Below are 7,801 nucleotides of genomic sequence, written 5' to 3'. Positions count from 1 at the left end.
GAAAAGCAAAAAATTTGACTTGCTCCTGTTAGGCAAAGATCAGAAGATGACCTGGATGGCTGCCAGATTCTGTGTTCAGATCTGCAGGCGTAGACCTTCCCCAGATCCAAACTAGTTCATTAGAAAATCCCTAAACTTGGTTCCGAGAGGGACCCAGGGTCAGTTCTCTGCGGTAGCTTATCTTAAAGTTTTAAAGTATCTATATGCTTATTGCATGTATAAACATTAATTTTACTGTTGTTCAATGTTTTATATGTATGTTTTGTCCTCTGGGATTGTTCCCCCAAATGTGTTTTTATAAGCTGGTCTCCAACCGTAGTAAATTATTCATTCATTCACTGTCCCCACTCTAGGTTTTTGAACCCAAGGAATGTGCATGCAGCAAAGTGGATCACATAGAATCACAGAATTGTAGAGTTGGAAGGGACCTCCAGGATCATCTACTCCAATCCCCTGCAGTACATGAATCACACTTAGAATTTTGAAAAAACACTGGCTGTCACTATTTAATTACAGTCTTACCTTAGATCTCAAACGTCTTGGCTCTCGAACGATTGAAACCTGGCAGTGAGTGTTCTGATTTTCGAATGATTTTCAGAAGCTGAACATCTGGCGTGGCTTCCACGGCTTCCAATTGGCTGCCGGACACTCCAGCAGCCAATCAGAAGCCGCGCCTTGGTTTTCAAACAGTTCTGGGAGTCGAAAGGACCCCCAGAACGCATTCTGTTTGAGAACCAAGGTACGACTGTACCAGGCCATGATTTTATGACACCGGTTCTTCTATTCTGACTTTTGTGGAGAAATGCCTTTTAAAAACATAGGTGTGGACACACCCAAAATCTTCCGGCATATTTGTTAACCTCCTGTCCTGAATCACTAAATCTTAGAATAGCTCACTTCTAATGTGTATTCATGTAAATGAATAATAAAATGCCACCCAACCATCAAGAGAGGCAATGTTGCTAATGGATCAAGCCTATTATGATGGTGATGAGGAGAATCTGTGGCAGAGCTGTCATAGTTTCCTAAGTTTGGTGGGACTGCTTTCTCTTACATCCTCAATTTTTCTTCTCAATGGGAGAAGTCAATGGGAGGGAAATGGGGAAATGATTTCAAAGGAGCAATGGGGTCTGTCATCCCCGAATATCCTGTTACCATGACACAACTATATCCAGAGGCGTAGCAAGCCCAGGTGGTACCTGGTGGGATTTTTTTTGGTCACCCCCCTACAATGGCACCTACCCTCTGGCTCTAGCTCTGGTGAAAAGTGAAAAACATGAATTCCAAAAAAAACCTAGAGCTTACAGAACAAAACCGACTTCAGATATGAAATCAGCATTGAAAGAACATATAAGAACAGTTGAAAAATCTCATGCAACAGAAAATTTAAAAAATGCTCCCCAGTGGAGGGGCACGCCGTGTCACCCCTCCTCCAAGGTTGCCCCCATTGCCCCCCTTGCTACGCCACTGCTATATCACAGGCTGTGTACAAACAATGGTCACAGCCACAGATAAGGTGACTTGAGGGCATGGTGGCCTGAAGAGAGCAGGCTATGCAGGGCCACCTTAGTCTGGTTTCAGACCTAGTTTTAGTTCCAAAATAGTCTTGGTCTTCCTGCTTAATGAACTTTATTTGGGAGGAGACAATCTTAGTTCTATTTGTTTTCTCAACAGTTTTCAACACAATTTAGCACAATGTCCTTCTGGAATGACACTGGGAGTTGATGAGGCATTTGGTCCCTCCCAGAAGCCACTAATGGACCATTAGACTGCCTGAATATCCTTGGATACTAGTCCCCAGTTACTCATTTGGAGGAAACTTTAAACACATTCAGTAAATCAGAGACAGCATGGGGTAGTGGTTAGAGTGTTGGACTAGGATCTGGGAGAGACCAGGGTTTGAATCTCCGCTCAACCAGGAAGCTCATGGGGTGTGACCTTGGGGGCCAGTCACTGCCTTTCAGCCCAAACTACCACACAAGGTTGTTGTGGGGATTAAATGGGGGGGAGGAGTGCCACCTTTAGGAAAAGGTGTAATGTAAATGCAAACAACAACAACTTTGTAACAAGTTCATTTCATGTACAGTATCTTAATGTCTGGGGAACTAGCCTCTTCAAGATAGAGAGCAATTCTCTCCAGTCAAAGTTGTCATTTTTGTGCAATGCTAATTAATGTGCCACGCATACCCTTGAGAACCCCCTGAAAAAAGCACTGTATATAGTACATATAAAAGAATCAGACCTATTCAGTGCAAGGGCGTACCCACCACGGGGCAAGTTAGGGCAGCTGCCCTACTCTAGAAGCAGGGCTGGTGGGCAGAGGCGGAGCACAGCCCGGCGGAGCGCGAATTCGCCATTCCCGCCGCGCCGCGCCGCACCCTCCCTCCAGCTCCCCGCCGCGCCCTCAGGCAAGGCCAAGCGCGGCGGGGAACCAGGGAGCGTGGCGCGGTGGGCGGGAACGCCGAACTCGCGCTCCGCCGGGCTGGGCTCCGCCTCCGCCCACCAGCCCTGCTTCTAGGGAGGGGCACAGCCCGGTGGAGCGCGGGTTCGCCGTTCCCGCCCGCCGCGCTGCGCCCTCCCTCCAGCTCCCCGTCGCGCCCTCTGGCAAGGCCAAGCGCGGCGGGGAACCAGAGAGCGCGGCGCGGCGGGCGGGAACGCTGAACTCGCGCTCCGCTGGGCTGGGCTCCGCCTCCGCCCACCAGCCCTGCTTCTAGGGAGGGGCACAGCCCGGCGGAGCGCGAGTTCGCTGTTCCCGCCCACTTTGTGGCCCCTCCCCTTCCGTGCCTTGGCCCCTCCCCTTGCCCCCCCTAGTTTTGATCCTGGGTACGCCCATGATTCAGTGCTATATTTCTGCAGCACAATTTTAAAGCATAAATACATAAGTGTCCCCCCCCCCCAGTTTTATGCATTGCTGTACTGTATTTATCTGTTCATGTGCTGGTTTCTTGAGAGAACTTGGAGTGTATTATATTGTATGTACATTAATGTACACAATTTGTGTGAGTGGCTCTTTTTTGTATAACTGGTAAAAAAAGTAAGTTGCTTCTTATCGAGATCACAGAATGAGATGAGAATGGGGGGGGGGGAAATCTGTGTGGATAAGCTCATAATTGAGATTTTCAGAAAATCCAATCCCTAGTGTGAGTGGTATGATTTTGAGTGGCCCAATGCTTAGTTTGGGACCATACCTCCAGCTCCTTATTTGTAATTTTCACTTGGAGCCATGCGTTAAAAGAGTTTTGTACAGAAAAAATCCTTTCATAAAATGAGATGGCAAAGGATTGAATCAGGGGTCTTCTGCATGCAAGGCTACAGCCCCTCTCTTCCAGAGGAAACTTACTTTTTGGGGACATGCTGTGGGGAAGATAGCAGGACCCCAGGGTTTGGGGTTTGGATAAAGGAGACTCTAGGCATATGTCCCTGCTTAGCCATGAAGGTAACTGGAGGTTACTGAACCAGACCTTCTATGTTCAACCTACCTCACAGAGTTTTTGTAAAGAGAAAATTAGGTAACCCTCTCATCTGCCCACTTTGTCACATTGGATACAAATTGAACTAAGAAGAACAGCTGGGGCAAAAGAAGACATACAAATCATCATTTGTACATTCAAAGATATTGATTCCTTTTTGAATGAGAGTAATCTTAAGAAAGAATGTGAAACTGTTTCATTCTGCTGGGGTATGGCAAATATTCATAGTAGATGGGCTCGCTGGGAAATGAAGTGGTCCATTTGAATGCCTGTTGCCTGTATGGTTCATGAGATTAAAATACCAAGAGAGAAATTGTTCCGTTGTTCTGCATTATATATTTGAAGAAGTTGTCCAGAGCCCAAGTGAATTGGAAGAATAAATTTTAATAGGAAATATCAAGAGGCAGAAATTAAGAAACGAACTCTTTTAATAGAAACAGAGAGAAAGCAATTTATTCATTCCCCTCCCCAGCCCCTGCTCCCCCCGCAACCCAATACATTTAAAGTACACGGATTGAACTGTGTTTGCAAGAAAAACAGAAGCCCTCCTCTTCCCAAGCAGAGAACTTGACATATGACACAGAGTCTAGCAGCAGCTCCACAAACCTTCCCTAGCAGGGCAATATTGACAGAGACAGGAGCTGCAGGAATACATTTGTAGGTGCTTTTGTGGCCATATCTAGATACTGCCTGAGGGGGTTTACATATAGGAAAATAAACGGTGGAAGATAAGGAAGGGGATATAATTCAATAGCAGGGACCTATTGCCATTACCTGGAGCACAGGCTTCCAAACACCTTGTAGGTTCAGGTGCATTCTGTGCACCTGTTCATATTCACCATTAAGCACCTGCCATCTCCTTTGATCTAAAATTCAGATCACAGGGTCTTATGCCAGTGAGACTGCACATCTTTCTTCTTTCTTCCTTTTTCCTTGTGCTGAGGACAAGAATATTTCAGCCCTGGTCAGAGAGCAAGAGAAGGAGATTTCACACATCCCATTTGCTAAGCATTTAAATACAGTAGCTGCATTCTCTTTTGTTGGCAGAGCATGGAAGAAAACCATTGCTCATCTTACAGAGGCTAGGATTATTAGAAAAGGAATTAAGGTAGCTTTGAGTAAAGGTACAGCAGAGTAGCCTTTAAGCAGAGGTAATCTCATAATGGGAAAACAGTATGGGGAATAGATGTGAAATTTAATCCTTCCTGGGATATGATGGTGCCGAGATTTAACCTGGAACTATTCAATATTCAGCCACTTGACCTAAGGAAAAAAGTTAAATACTGACTAGGAGACATTGTGTATTTGTTACTTATTAAAAATCTTTTCCCCCTCTCCCCACCCCTGTTGCTTATCACAATAAAGCAAAGCAAACAGTTTTTTTAAAAGATGGGAGCAGAGCATTTCAAAAGAAGCAACAATTATCAGGGGATCAGCAAAATAACAGCAGCTTGGAAGACCAGGAACATATTATTATATATTGCACTTGTTAAAAAAGATGAAAAGGGACTTAAAGGGACTTACCAAAAAAAAAAAAGCCTGCCAAAAAAATCAAGGTATTTTCAAGAAAACTGAAACATTTTTATGAAAATAAGTTTAGTCTTAGTCATTTAGCTGATTGTGAAAACCAACAGTTCTGGCAGAAGTTCCACCTGCAAGAAAAATAAGATGAAAAATGCGTGTTCTTTGTAATTTTGCAAAATATACTCATTAATCACATGAAAGGTACTCCCTGGTGTTATTTTTTTATTTAACTTCCTAGTTTTCAAATGACTGAAGATTTTGATGGATTTTTCTAAGCACTTGGGGTCAAAATTAATATTACTGTATATTCCGCCATATAAGATGACTGGGCGTATAAGACAACCCCCAACTTTTCCAGTTAAAATATAGAGTTTGGGATATACTCGGAGTATAAGAAAATACGACCTGGTGTATAAGACGACCCCCGACTTTTGAGAAGATTTTCCTGGGTTAAAAAGTAGTCTTATACGCAGGAATATACAGTATTATTTATTAAATTTGTATAGTTCTACTCACAGATCTTGGGGCAGTTCACAAGATAAAATCTCAATATAAAAACACAAAATACATAATCAAAATAAAAACCAAAACAACCCAATAACAAACACCCCCCCCATTTTAAAAGGCCATTGGATGTCAATCAGCTAAAGGCCTGGTTAAAGAAGAACGCTTTTGCCTGGCGCCTACAGGTGTGTAATGAATGCGCCAGGCGAACCTCCCTTGGGAGAGCATTCCACAAACGGGGAGCCACTGCAGAAAAGGCCCGTTCTCGTGTTGCCACCCTCCGGACATCTCGTGGAAGAGGCACATGAAGAAGGGCCTCATAGGATGATCTCAGGGTCCAGGTAGGTTCATATGGAAAGAAAGTGAAAGAAAGCAATTTAAAACAACCATTGTTGAGACATTTCATTCCGAATCTGCTAGATAGAGCCAGACAGAGGGTAATAACAGGTGGGTGCTTTGCCCTCCGCCCCCAACATAAATCCTGGCTATGTTCATGGGCCCAGATAAGCAACAAGCAAACACAGCTGGCACTGGAGCACCAGCCCTGGAGAATGGGAATAGGCAAAGGTGGGAGGGCTTCCTCCTGTCCCCTCAGCAGTTGCTTCTCCACTCCACCTAAAGGGAGGACCAGCTCTGTGGGATTGTTAAATCTGACATAGCTGATTTTACCAAACACACATTGTTTTGCCTTTCAATTTATATTTTTATTGTTTTATAAAAGCAAACACACATATTTTAGCAGGAAATTAATAAAAGGAAAATTGGAGAATTGGAAATACAGTTTTTAAAATATCATCTCAAATATTTTGGATCTTAAGATGGTAGGGTTTTTTAACACTAATACTCAATAAACATTGCCCAACCTGGCTTAAATGTGTTAAATTTCTGCCTTCCTTTTCCACTTTTAAGTAGCTTTGTAAACATTGCCATAATGGTGTACTAATATAGTTCTGCTTTATATTTTGTTGGGTTTGAGCCTTTATGCCATTATTAACCACTATACACTACAATCTTACTGCCAGTTAGACTGGATATCAATTATCTAACAGAACCTGATGTTAAAAGGATTGTTTCCTTTTTGTTAGCAGTTAATAAAAATAAAACGGCCACTAAGTCAAATTGCACACTCCTTATTCTCTCTAGTCTGTTTCACTGTGGAGATCAACATCCCTTGGCTACTGTAACTTGGCCACCACATGTGGATTTAGCTTGTAGTACTTTTTTCTCAATTAAGCTCCAGTTATATTAGGCAGTCTTTCAAAGGGCAGATACAATTTGGTCATCATCTTGGTCATCATTTTATCATAATAACATTTGAATATATTTTCCTAATATACTCTTGTGTATATTAGAACTCCTAAATGTGACGCATTGCAACATTTCACTCTTTACTGGTTCTTCCACACAATAAAAGGTAAGAAAGATTTTATAAAGATTTTACATAAGAGGCTTTCTGTTGCTAGAAAGATGTTTTAAAAACTTGCACTGCTTCTTAGATTGAATTATTTACATCTCAGTTGTCTATAACATTGTCTCAGCTGCAGATACTCATACCAGAGAGGGAATAATCAGTATCTAGTAATCTTTTTTTTTATTCAAGTGACTGAAAATATATGTTTGAATAAATCCATATACATCTCTCTCTCTCTCTCTCTCTCTCTCTCTCACCAGATAAGCAGTTTCCTAACTGTGAATCTTTACTGAAATCTATGGGTTCAGCTATACAGCTGCAAATAAAACGTTTTAAGTGTGTTTTAAGTGCAAGATACAATGTGACACCAAGATGGCAATGGTGAGCCTATTGTAAAATTCAAGGTATTAAAAAAAAACGCTTAAAGAAAAAAACATGTTCAGAACGGTTTTTATATGTGTGTAGATTCCACCTATATCATACATAACTACCGCTACTGGAAATTCAGCAGGGCTAATTCTTCCAGAATTGTCCCAGACCCTTAAAAATTTGCTAAGTACTAAATGCTGTTCTACATATTTTAATTTCTTTACTTTCTACCAAGTTTGCCATATTACAGCAAGGTTCCACATATATTCTTTATTTTTGCTCCTCCTCCACCGAATCTGTTGCCATCTCCCTTTGTAATGCATTGGCTGACTATGGGTTATCCATCTTGAAATCTTCCTGTTAAGTGTACTCCACTACGACAGCCAATGAGTTAGTGAGGATGAAGGCTTTTAAGAACACCTGTCTTCTCAGATAGCCCTACCTGTCCTTCTACGGGCAGAACTGCAGAGAAGGTGAGTAGAACCAAGTGTAGCTGTGTGTGTGTATGTGTGTGTGTGTAATT

This window comes from Zootoca vivipara, chromosome Z (assembly GCF_963506605.1).
Source record: "Zootoca vivipara chromosome Z, rZooViv1.1, whole genome shotgun sequence".
Classification (NCBI taxonomy): Eukaryota; Metazoa; Chordata; class Lepidosauria; order Squamata; family Lacertidae; genus Zootoca; species Zootoca vivipara.
This window is presented reverse-complemented; position numbering follows the sequence as displayed.